Source organism: Ochotona curzoniae, unplaced genomic scaffold (assembly GCF_017591425.1).
Source record: "Ochotona curzoniae isolate NIBS_2020 unplaced genomic scaffold, NIBS_Ocur_1.0 contig_2404, whole genome shotgun sequence".
In the NCBI taxonomy this organism is placed as follows: Eukaryota; Metazoa; Chordata; class Mammalia; order Lagomorpha; family Ochotonidae; genus Ochotona; species Ochotona curzoniae.
In genome coordinates this window covers 6,277,255-6,290,563 of record NW_024465451.1, presented here as the reverse complement: position 1 = coordinate 6,290,563, position 13,309 = coordinate 6,277,255, and the positions used below count along the sequence as shown (strand labels likewise).

At 48.9% G+C, this 13,309-nt stretch overlaps 1 pseudogene; it reads right to left on the bottom strand.

Moving 5' to 3' along the window:
* Nucleotides 1-4,071: 4,071 nt before the first annotated feature.
* Nucleotides 4,072-6,205, bottom strand: LOC121152159 (annotated as a pseudogene).
* Between the last annotated feature and the right edge of the window lie 7,104 nt (nucleotides 6,206-13,309).

Below are 13,309 nucleotides of genomic sequence, written 5' to 3'. Positions count from 1 at the left end.
TTTGTGTCTCAACTACTCCACTTCCAATCCAGCTCTGTTTATGGCCTGGGAACACAGCAGAGGATGCCCATGGCCCTGGGTCTCTGCGCCCACAAGAAGGTTGGGAAGAAGTTCCTGGCTCCCAAATCATCCAACTTCTGGCCATTCTGGTGTAAATTAGGAAGACCTCTCTCTGAGTTTTCCCTTTTCTGCCTTTCAAATAAAAATAAATAAAAAGTAAATTTATATAAAAGGGAAGTAAGGCAGGCAGGACACAAACTGACAACCCATATGGAATGCTGGTGTTGCAGGCAATGGCTTTACCTGCAATGCACAATTCTGGCTCCTCTTTTATTTTCCCAAAATGTTTTTGTTATTTTTAAAACCAAGGTGACAGAAACAGGGAGACAAAAAAAAAAAAATAGATTTTGTCTGCTGGTGCACCCCCCAAATGTCCACAACAGTCAGGGTTGGACCAGGCCAAACCAGGCAGCTGGAACTCCATCCGGTTTCCTGTGTGTGGGTAGCAGGACTTGGATCATCATTTGCAACAACCTGGGCCAGGAACATTGAAGTCAGGATCCAGGAACTCCATCCAGGCCTGCCACAGAAGTGGCAGGGACCCAAGGACCCATGCCATCACCTGCTGCGCCTCCCAGGACACACACCATCAGGAAGATAGATGAGAAATGACTCTGACACTGGATATGGATGTCCCAAGTGATGACCCAATACCTGTCCCTTATCTACTCCTTAAAATGATTTTATGAAGAGTGGACTTGGTGGCATAGCATACTAATCCTCTATCTGCTAACACCAGCATCCTATATGGTACTGGTTTGTGTCCCGGCTGCTCTACTTCCCAATCTAGCGCTCTGCTTGTGGCCTGGGAAAGAGAGAGTCAGAGGCAGTCCTAAGCCCAAGTGCGTCTGCATGTACTTAGGCAACTGGGAAGAAGCTCCTGGCTCCCAGCTTCAGATTGGCTTAGCTTTGGCTACTACAGCCATTTGGGGAATGAACCAACAGAGTTGGAAGACCTCTGTCCTCCTTCTTTCATGTAAGAATAAATAATAATTTTTAAAGATGATAGTTTGAGCAATTACTATAGGAATGAAAATCGCTTAGGTAACAATGAAACTTCTCTTCCTTTCCCCTTACCTCCCGTGCCCCCAAGCCCTTCCCAGATATTGTGTTTGCTCATAGACTTATTTTACTGTCTTGGTCTCTTTACTGTTTGCCTCCAGTCTTACCCACCTGCCTCCACACCGTGCTCTGGCTCACTTGCAATGATGCCCCCTTGCCCTCCCCGCCCTGCCACCTAAAACTTTTGTGGCTTTTCAGGCCCCAAGACAAAGAGCAAGCTTCCTGGCTTCTCCTGAGAACCAATCCCATCGTCCCTCCTCCAGGTCGCCTGCATCCAGGGTCATGCCCCTGCCTGCCTCCCACTGAGCCCGTTCGGCCCCTCCCCTCTACCACCTGTTCCGGTTGCCTTGGCACGGCTCATGTTTCTCTTACTAGTGGCACAGACCGTCTGCATAGAGCAGAAGACTGAAACAAACATCGCTGCTAGTGTGATTAATGTTCTGCAGGAACACGTAATAGAGTGAAAATATAACACAGGTTGAGCTAGGGTGCGTGCAGAACACTAAGGTCAAAGAACAGTGACCTGCATTGTCAGCAGTCAGGCAGAGGCCAGTGTCTCAGGCAGAAACAACAGCCTGTGGCTAATCCTCCGCCTTCAAGTGTAGGATCCCATGTGGGCCGCAGTTTGTGTCCTAGCTGCTCCACTTTTTTTTCAGCTCCCTGCTTATGGTTGAAAAAGCAGTAGAGGATGGCCCAAAGCCTTGGGTCCCTGAACCTGCCTGGAGATCTGGAAGAAGCTCCTGGCTTCCGATTGAATCGACTCAGCTCCAGCTGTTGGGGCCACTTGGGGAGTGAATCAGCAGATGGAAGATCTTTCTGTTTCTCCTTTTCGCTGTAGATCTGACTTTGCAAGAAGAAGAAAATCTTAAACAAGAAAGAAAGAACCGCCTATGCAAAGGTCCTGAGACTTGGAGAGGAAGTGCAAGTCCGCAGAGGTGGGAACTACAACAAGAGGAGGCTCTGCTTTTTGCTGCATTGAGAGCAAAGAGAAGGTTTGGGAGGGCTTTGACTAGGGGGAACCTGGAGCATACTTGTGGCTATCATACATGACTACACTTGAGGAGAAAACCTCGCCAGCTTCCCTCGGTGGCAGCCTGGGCTAGGGCAAGGGCGCTGAGGGTACTGGGGACAGCATCGAAGATACTTTATAGTTGACATGGGCTGACTCAGGGGACTGGTGGTAACTCTAGGTGACATTCTCCAGAAGGGAGTTTCCAGTTCAGTTCTGGGCTTGTTGAACGGGTGGGACCGGTGAGATGCCCAGGCTGAGGCTTGCAGGTTGTCAGCTTTAGGAAAGGAGCCCGGACTGCAGATTCTTACGTAGGAACCAGCAGCATAAAGATGCCACTCAAAATGCTGGTGTTCCCACGGACACTCGGACTCTTTTTCCAAATCCCCCATGTCTGCTACTGTAGTTAGTGGTTCCTGGTAATGGCCCTGCGAAGCATGTTCCATTTAACAGATGTGGGATGAGGCTGCACAGCTATGTGCCAGAGCCAGGATTCCACACCACCAGGTACAAAGAGAAAGAGAGGAAGAGAAGAGAGAGACAGGAAGAGAAGGCGAGAGAGGGAGAGAGGGAGAGATCTATCTCCCATCCTCTGGTCACTCTGCAGATAGCCAGGGCTGGGCTGGGGTGAAGCCAGGACCTGCATCTGAATTTTTCATGTATGTGATAAGACTCAAGAACTTGGGCAGATATAAGAAGAAGGAAAAGAAAATGTGGAAACAGGGCCCAGCATGGTGGCCTAGCAGCTAAAGTCCTCGCCTTGGATACGCTGAGATCCCATATGCGCACCGGTTCTAATCCCGATAGCTCCACTTCCCATCCAATTCCTGCTTGTGGCCTGGGAAAGCAGTCAAAGATGGCCCAAAGCCTTGGGATTCTGCACCCGTGTGAGAGACCTGGAGAAGGTTCCTGACTCCTGGCTTTGGATCAGTGTAGTACTGGCTGTTGCGGTCATTTGCAGAGTGAATCATCGGATGGAAGATCTTCTTCTCTGTTTCTCCTCTCTGTATATCTGACTTTGCAATAAAAATAAATAAATCTTAAAAAAAAAAAAAAGAAAATCTAGAAACAATGGTCTCAGCCACTTTCCCCTCGTACTCAAGTTTTCCCATCCTAATCAACAATATGAACATCATCAAAAATAATGACCCAGCACGGTGACCTAGCAGCTAAAAGTCCTCACCTTGAATGCACCAGAATCCCATATGGGTGCCAGTTCTAATCCCGGCAGCCCCACTTCCCATCCAGCTCCCCTGCTTGTGACCTGGGAAAGCAGTCAAGGATGACCCTGCACCCGCGAGGGAAACCCAGAAGAGGCTCTGGGTCCCTGACTTCAGATTGATGCAGTTCTGGCCATTGCGGCCACTTGGAGAGTGAATCAACGGATGGAAGATCTTCCTCTCTGTCTTTCATCCTCTCTGTAAATCTACCTTTTCAATTAAAATAAATAAATCTTTCTAAAAAACACAGGGGAAAAGTTTCATAATATTAGATATAGCTGGGTTCTGGATGTGACACCCAAAGCATAGATAAAGAAAAGGAAAACATAAGTAAATTGGACTGTATCAAAATTAAGAAGTTTGGGCTTCTGTCCAGCTCAGCCTTTGCTGCTGTTGTCACTTGGGGAGTGAGCTAGAGGATAGAAAACCTCTCTCCCTCTTGCTCTCTCTGTAATTATCTTTTGAATAAATAAATAAATAAATATTTGAAAATAAATGAAAAGAACAAATGAAAGGTTTCGTGCAGGAAAGGAATTTTTCAATAGCACGGAAAGGAACCCTGCAGGTGGCAGAAGTACTGGTGAGTCATTTATCTGGCAAGGATACATGGTTTGCCTATATAAAGAACTCCTAAAATTCAGCAACAGCAAAATAAAAGACCCAGCTAAAATATGGGCAAATAATTTTTTTTTTAATTTCTCAAGATCTTCAAAGTCTATAAAGCAGAAATACAAAAGAAACAGATAAACACTACCCAGAGTTGCTTGAGGGAGAATCAAATGAGAGCCCAATCACCATGGTTTATATCATAGTCAGGGTTCAACAATGCCACAACTCTGTATGCCAGCAAAGCAACAACAGACATAAAAATAACAGAAAAATACACCTATACACACGTCAAAGGCACCTGCTTTAGTTTTACCCTGTAACAACAAGGCAGTAGAGTACAGACAAGCTGTGTTAATTATAAATTGATAAACATTTACATTAAACACCTAAAGAAATAACACTTTGAGTATATAAAAACTGATTGAGCCAGCATTGTTACTTCCCATAGTTCTACTAGCATCAACCTCCTCTTCCCTTCCCAAGCAAAAACTGAAACAACGGCGAGTTGTTTGTGAGACGCCGAGCAAGGCTGTCAGTCAGGTGTCATTCTGAACATCCTGCTCTTCAGTTCAGCTGCTTTCTCATCTATTCTATCATAGCACTCCTCTGTGGCCTTTTCAATGCCTTCGTTGTATTTCTCCATAGCACTTTTCAAGTTCAGAAATATTTCAGAAACTTCCGTGTCTCCCTTTCCGTGGCCTCCTTTAGTTGCTGAATTGCAGATTTAATTTTTTGGATTTCTTATAATCATAGTTACTCGCTCACAAACAGCACCTCTTTTTTCTTGAATCTTATTGCAGTCCTCAATTACAGAGCGCTTGAATTGCTTAACATCTTCACATTTCTCGTTTATTTTGAATTGTGCTGTAGCAAGTTTTTCCTTTTTCACAATCATCTGTCGTTTGAACGAATTTTCTTCAGTCTTCAGTTTCTTCAGTTCGGACTCACCACTCTCAATTTGGTCCTCCAGATTCAGGCTCTCCTTTAAGATGCTAGTTAATTTTTCCCTATTATCTGCTAGGTCCTGTATTTTCTTTTGATACAATTGCACCTCCAACTGGCAGGAGGGCAGGTGGTCCACTGAGTCTCTGTAGATTTCATATTTCTCCATCACTTCTTGCCTGGAAGTTTTAAGTCTCTGGACGGTCTCTTTCATTTTTTCTTTATAATTCTTTAGTTCTCTGGAGAACACACAATCTTTGTTTTCAAACTGTCTTGCGTTTCTTTCAAAGAAACTACTGACAACTTTAGCTCATTCAAACGTTTGGTTTTCTCTGAAATATCTGACTTCTTTTGGGAATTCCCGATTTCTGATGGAAGTCCTGACTGAGCATTGCTGCAGCTCCTGGGTGTCGTCTGTGAGCTGCTTAAACTCCTCCTGCTGCTCAACCGGCACCGAGTCCAGTCTCTCCAGTTTCCGTAAGGCCTCCTGGTGTGTGGTGTTTAACCGATGCATTTTGTCCACAGAGGATTTATATTGCCAAAGAAACTCCATATAGGTCTCACAGCACACTTCTCTGAAGTGAATAAAGTTGATGATGCCACTTAAAAACAGTCTTGTCCCTTTTGCTTTTGGATATAGAATATCAGCAATCTCAAAGTCACTCACCGGCAGATGGGCAGAAATGAATCTAGCTGAATGAACAGATTGCTCACTGGTAAGAAGCCTTCCATGATGTGTGGATACATGACTTCCGTGTTCACGGGCATCATGTAAAAATGCTCCAGTCGAATTCCATACACTATTTGTAAGGCTCTCATGTAAGTCACGTGTAAGACTTCCGGCTTTGGATTGGGCTAGAGATCATTCTTGGAGAGGTTTTTACCATCGGCTCCCGCTAAGAACTTGTTGCGAATATGAACCACGATCTCAGCCACATTGTATGGGGGAAAAGCAAGGTCTCCATCTTGGGAGACTTCAGCTAGCCTGCAGCCCCAGCTGCCCACAGGTGCCCGGCCAGCCCCTGGGGCAAATAATTTGAATAGCTATTTCTACAAAGAAGATATACAAATGACCCTAAATATATGAAAAGAGCTAACATGAATCACTATGGAAATACAAATAAAAACCACACACACTGATTTGAGTGACCTTCACAATGAAAAAAAAAATTCTCTTATCACATTTCCTCCCCACGCAAAACAAAACAAACAAACAAACAAACAAAACACTCCAAGGACATGGACTAATTGGAAGCCTTGAATATTACAATGTAGAATGATACAGCTTCAGGGCCAGTGTCATGATGTAGTAGGTTAAGCTTCGGTCTGTAGTGCTGGCATTCCATATGGACTCTGGCTTAAGGGCTGACTGCTCTGCTTCCAATCTAGCTTCCTTCTTTCTAAGAAGTGGGAGATGGCCTGCATTCTTGGGCCCCTGTGCCCGCATGGAAAGGCTCAGCGAAGCGCCAGGATCTTGCCTTCAGACTAGCACAGCTGCAGCTGCAATGGCCATTTGGGGTCTGAACCAGTGGATGGAAGTTCTCTCTCTCGTAAAACTGTCTTCCAATAAATAAATAAATAAACCTTTCTAAAAAATAATAGAACTATAAGAAACAATATGCCAATTTCTTTAAAAAATTTTTAATAGGCCAATTTCTCAAATGCATATATATATATCGTTATATATATAATCCAGGAATTCCATTTTAGTGTGTGTGTCCAAATAACTGAAAAATGGGACTCCAACAGGGACTTGCAGATCCACTTTCATAGCAGCATTAACCAGAAGATGGAAACCATTAAAATGGTCATCAATAAATGAACGGGTTAGGGCCTGGCACGATAGTGTAGCAGTTAAGGTCCTCGCCTTGAATCCACTGGGATCCCATATGGGCGTGGTTCTAATCCCATATGAGTGCCGATTCCCATCCAACTCTCTGCTTGTGGCCTGGGAATGCAGTCGAGGATGGCCCAAGACTTTGGGACCCTGAACTCACATGGGAGACCTGGAGGAGGCTCCTGGCTTCAGATTAGCTCATCTCCAGCTATTGCGGCCGCTTGGGGAGTGAACCGTTGGATGGAAGATCTTCCTGTCTGTCTCTCCTCTCTGTATATCTGCCTTTTCAATTAAAAATAAATAAGTCTTTAAAAAAATTAATGAATGGGTTAACACACTATGGTATATCTCTCAATTGTGGTCAACTGCCTAGGTTGCCTTGTTTTTTTGTTTTTTAATTTGTTTTTCTTTTGTTATTTATTTTTATTGGAAAGGTGGATCTACACAGAGAAGGAGAGATAGAAAGATCTTCCATCTACTGGTTCACTCCCAAGTGGCCACAGGGCTGGAGCTGAGCCCATCCAAAATTAGGAGCCAGAAGCTTCTTCCAGATCTCCCATTTGGGTTCAGGGCCCCAAGGCTTTGGGTCATCCTCAACTGCTTTCCCAGAGCACAAGCAGGGAGCTGGAAATTGGAAGTAGAGCAGCCAGGATATGAACCGGTGCTCACATGGGATTCCAGAAAATGCAAAGCAAGAACTTTAGCCACTAGGCTACTGCTCCGGGTCACTTTTTGTTTTTAAGATTTATTTATTTTGGGCCTGGCGGCGTGGTGCAGTGGTTGGGGTCCTTGCCTTGCACACCCCGGGATTCCATATGGGCGCCGGTTCTAATCCCGGCGGCCCCGCTTCCCATCCAGCTCCCTGCCTGTGGCCCGGGAAGGCAGTCCAGGATGGCCCAAAGCCTTGGGACGCTGCATCCGTATGGGAGACCTGGAAGAAGTTCCTGGATCCTGGCTTTGGATCGGCGCAGCACCGGCCATTGCGCTCACTTGGGGAGTGAATCATCGGATGGAAGATCTTCCTCTCTGTCTCTCCAACTCTCTGTATATCTGACTTTGTAATAAAAATAAAATAAACCTTAAAAAAATATATAGTTAACAAAATTAGCTTTGATGAATGTATATAGCTAAGTCTGTGTCAAGAGGCAAATCCACGTGGAAGTGGATTTTTTAAGATTCATCTATTTACTTGAAAAAGTTACAGAGAGAGAGGGGGCGAGACGGAGAAAGAGGGAGCTATTCTAAACGCTGGTTCACTCCCCATATGGCCACACCAGCTCCATGGTTGGGCCAGGTGGAAGTCAGGAGCCAAGTCTGGGCCATCTTCTGTGGCTTTGCTAGGCACATCAACATGTAACCAGATCAAAAGTGGAGCAGCCTGGACTTGAACCAGCACCTACGTGGGATGCCATTGCTACAGGTGGTGTTTAATCCACTGTACTACAGTGCCAGCCCCTATGAGTGGAATTTCTTTAAAGTAACTTCCATGTAGAATACAAAGTTTATGAAAAGGTAAGAGGCAGCCATTTGGGCCTTGTGGTCCTACCTTGGAGTAACTCCGTTGGTTTCCTAGCTCTGGTTCCTGGCTCCAGCTTCCTGCTAGTTCTCACCTTGGAAGGCAGTGGTGATGGCCCAAGTAATTCAGTTCCTGCCACCCAAGAGGCAGACCTGGATGGAGTTCCTGGTTCCTGGCTTCAGACCCCCAGCCACTATGGGTATCTGGGGAGTGAAACAGCAGGTGGGAGTTCACTCTTGGAATATTTCTGTGTCTTTGCTGCTCAATTTAAAAGAAAAGGTGGGGGGATAGGGAGAGGATAGAGGCAGTACAGTAGCTGAACATGCTAAACTGCATGCAGTACCACTCTCCTATGCGGGTGCCAGTTCATGTCCCAGTAATCCACTTCCCATCCAGCTCCCTGCTCACTGTTAGGCAGCTGGTTAGTTCACAGCTCCTGGCTGCAGGCCTGCCCGCTTCCCACGCTGCTGTGGTCACTTGGAGAGTGACTCAGCGATTGGGAGTGTTCTCTCTGTCTCTCAATAAAATATTTTTTGAAGCTTCCATATATGAGGATACTTTAAAAAATGGGTGGAAAATGGAATCAAAAGTCTTTTTGTTCCAAAAACATTTTTGAAATTCATGCACAGTGTTTTCATAATGTTCATTTTCTATCAGCTTTTCAAAGACCCCTTGAATGCATGGGTTTCTCTGACTTATTTTTTTTGCTCTAAAAGTGAACTTGATATTTTAATTCCATTTTCCACGAACTTTTTAAAAGTTCCCCAGTGTATCTCCTTCCACATCTAGATGGAACACACTGCCAACTTCCGGCTGAAAAGTTTCACCATGTTCTGACCAGGATGGCTGGCTGGAATGTCACCACCCACCTGCAATGAGCACAATTCTTCTATTCTGTATTAGCTCAAGATATGCATTGCCCACGTCACAAGCCCCCCTTTGCAGGTGAGCACACTCAAGTTGGTAGAGGCGAGGGGATTGGTGAGGGGGATTAATCATACAGCTGCAGGTGAGGCAGTGAGCGGCCAGCCAAGCCCAGCAAACTCCCCAGGTCCTGCCCGGCCCCGGGAACCCAGCCCCTAGACTGTGGCCGGGAAGGCTCCGGCCTCGCCCAGCTTGCCGATGTGATGCTGTGACCGCCAGGAGGAGCCAGACGCTCGCTCCTGGGGACCCTGGGCCCTGGCCCGGGCGGGTGGAGGAACAGAAACCCCTGTGGCTGGTGAGTCCCGGTAGAGAAAGGGTGTGTTGGAGTGGCGGCCGGGGGCGGCCGTAGGCATCCAGAGCGGCAGTGCGGGGGACGAGGAAGCGCATTGTCGCCGCCTGACCCTGCTCTGGCCAAGCGCAAGAGCCCCTGCCTCCCCTTGCAACGGTCCTCATGCTCTATTCAAGTCGGGCCCTGAACTGGGCGGACATTCCTGCGGGGCAAGCAGGAAATAGGCTGGGGAGTCGGGGCTGCAGCGGCTGGGAGCGGGGAGAGACTTCCCGGAAGAGCCCTGCCGTGCTGGTGGGGGGGTAAGGGATCAGGGCGGGGGAGCCCTTGCTTCAGGATCTGTGCTGGAGTCATTCCTCCTCCTCTGCCTGCGTCCAGCCCATTTTCCCACCTCCTCTGTCCGCCCCTGGGTTTCCACTGCTCAATGGGCCAAGTGCCCAGCTCTCCCCACCAGGCCTGGCGCCCCTGCCTGGTATCCCCACGTTACCCCATGACCCATTCTACGTTCTGATTATGTCAGTCCCGGGGTGAGCCCCAGCGGGAGCTCCCCAGTGTCTTGGCCACAGACAAAGGCCTGCAGGAGAGTGGCTGCCTTCAGGGCCTCACTCCTTGGTTCTAGCCCTCACTGGCCTTATTCCAGGACCTCTGCACTGGCTGTTGCCTCTGTGCAGGCTGTAGCCGCTGCCTTGTTAGCTCTGCCTACTTCAGACCCCGGTTCCCGCTCTGCTTGATTTTCCAGGACTCGGGGCCAGATCCTTCTCTGTGGACGTGATGTGGTGTAATGGTGCACTTGTTTGTGCAGTTTCTGGCACACGCAGTTTCTTGCATGAGCAGGTGCATCTGTGTCACACCCTTGCCTCTATCTCCCAAGTCATGGCCTCTGTGGCTCTTGGCAATCACTTCGTATTTACTTACTTGACACGGCAGAGAGGCCCAGAGACAACGCCAGCTCCTATCTGCTGATTCACTGCCCAAACGCTCACAATGGTTGAGGCGAGGCTGGGCCCAAGCCAGGAACTGGGAACTCACTCCAAGTGTCCCATAGGGCTGGCAGGGACCTAGGGACCTGAGCCATCACTTACCACGTGTTCACTACGTAGTCGGAAGCTGGAATCAGGAGCAGTCAGGACTTGGATCCGGGCACTCGCATATAGGAGGCAAGGGGTCCCGAGTGGGGTCCTCACTGCTGCACCAAACGCCTGCCCCAACAATCACTCCTTGATTTGTCTGCTAGCTTATAACCAAGTCCTGCCCATCAGTTTCCCAGATAGACTGGTCTAACGGACGTGACTATCTGACGGGGTCACCCTTCCCACCAGGGTCACCCTTCCCACCCCTTAGTAGCCTTTGGTGGTTTCTCTTGGCCCTAGGACTGCCTGCCCAGTTGCATAGCCTCCATGGATTTTGTTTTTCTTAAAGATTGATTTGAAAGGCAGGCTTAGGGCCTGGCGCCGTGGCCTAGCGGCTAAAGTCCTCGCCTTGAATGTGCCAGAACCCATATGGGCGCCAGTTCTAATCCTGGCAGCCCCACTTCCCATCCAGCTCCCTGCTGGTGGCCTGGGAAAGCAGTCTAGGGCAGCCCAAAGCCTTTGGATCCTGCACCTGTATGGGAGACCTAAAGAAAGCTCCTGGCTCCTGGCTTCTGATCAGCTCAGCTCTGGCCGTTTCGGTCACTTCGGGAATGAATCATTGGATGGAAGTTCTTCCTCTCTGTTTCTCCTCCTCTTTCTATATCTGACTTTGTAATAAAAAATAATTCTTTTTTTTTTAAAGATTTATTTATTTATTGGAAAGTCAGATATACAGAGAGCTGGAGAGACAGAGAGGGAGATCTTCCGTCTGATGATTCACTCCCCAAGTGAGCGCAACGGCCGATGCTATGCCTATCCGAAGCCAGGAGCCAGGAGACTCTTCCAGGTCTCCCACATGGGTACAGAGTCCCAAGGCTTTGGGGCATCCTCTGCTGCTTTCCCAGGCCACAAGCAGGGAGCTGGATGGGAAGTGGAGCTGCTGGGATTAGAACCGGCGCCCATATGGGATCCCGGGCGTGTTCAAGGCGAGGACTTAAGCCGCTAGGCCACGCCGCCGGGCCCAAAAATAAATAATTCTTTAAAAAAAAAAAAAAAAGAAAGGCAGGCTTATACATACAGAGAGAACATCCCGTTTCACTCCCTAAATAGCCATATAGGCTGGAGCTAAGCCAAACTTGAGTCAGGACCCCAGCACTCCACCTGGGTCTCCATGTGGCTTGAAGCCCAAGGACTTGAACCACTTTGTACTGCTTTCCCAGATATGTTAACAGGGAGCCAAATCAGCATCAGAGCAGACAAGACTGGCGGTCTGAGATGCTGTTGTCACAAGTGGCAGCTTGAGCAGTCATGCCACCACACCAGCCCCTCCACGGCCGTCTCTGCGCTCCACTGATCCTGAGCGCCTGGCACTGTGGTGTTCTCAGATGCCCACACAGCTGCTTCTCCCCACAGAGCTGCCCACGTGGCTTTTCCTTTGTCGTCTTCTCTTTCCCAACTGCCCAGTCAACACAGGCTCACCCTGAGACCGCGGGCTCAACACCTCTCGGTCAGCTGTCCCTGGTGTCCTGCCCTCCCCTCCCCTAGACCCCCTTGCTATTTCTTCTCCTCGCTCCCCACGCTCTGCCTTTGGGGCACTTCCACATTTTCCATTCTTAGGTTTGTTCACATGGTTTTGTGATTAATATACATCCTGCCCACCAGGAAGTTCTAGAAACTTGGGCCTGCTTTCTGTTTAACTACCATATTGTGCCTGGCACTTGTCCTATGTTCCACGGGGACTGGCACATAGACTACACGAACGTGTGAGCGATTACTTCCCAGGAGTGTTCAGATGGGATTGCCCTCTGCATCAGGTGTAGGGGCTGCTGGCCGAGCTGGAAGTGCTCTGCGAGGCGAGACCTGGGCTGGCTGAGCCCCTTCCCCAGCAGGCCTGTGACCAGACGTCCTCGCCCAGCCTTTCACTTGGCTGGCCCGGCACTCTCCAGGCCAGGTTTGACGTTGCCACCACAGAGGATGCCTCCCAAGTGGGTCCCCTGGATGCCCATCTTTCCCTCCACCTTTATGGTACACTACAATAACAGTATGTTTCTAGGCTTTGGGGGTCTGTGTTTCTACATGAGTTAGAAGCTTTCAGCCACATATCAGAGAACACCCAACTCTTGTTGGCTCGAAAAGTGAGAGTGGCTCAGAGATGGGGCTGGATCCCACACTGTTCCCAGTGCCCCAGTTTGCCCCTTGCCGCCCTGACGCTGGCTTTGTTGTCAGGCTGGTTGGTGTAACCCACGTAGCTGCTTCCAGGCATCCAGCAGAGCAGACAGGGCGCTCTCCCCCTCATGGATTCAGCTACCAGGGAGCGACAGATGATAGAGCACAGAACTTGGCTTAAGACATGTATGACCTCACTGTTTCCAAGGGCAAGAAAGCCGGCAGCGGCCAAGCTGTTGACGAAGACTGGAGTCGTGGGAAGGCTGCACTGGGGCTGGAGGACTCACTGCCCAGTATGTTCGTGTGGTGGCTGGCAGGTGGCTTCCCGGCCTGGTGCCTAGGCCTCTGTCCGGTATCTCATGACACGGCAGCTGCCTTCCTCCAGGGAGTGACTGGCAAGCAACCCACCAGGACAAGTGTATCCTACTCTGATGAGAGGTACCGCTGCCCTACCCACCCCACACCTGCTGTGTCCTTCTGGTTACTCAGCCCAACCCTGATGAGAGGTAGGCAGGGACCACACACAGTGTGGGTTACTGGGAGGAGGGGCTGTCACATTATGCCTCTTTTCAAAAGCAAGGAAGCCTTCCCCAGAAGCCCTAGGTTCC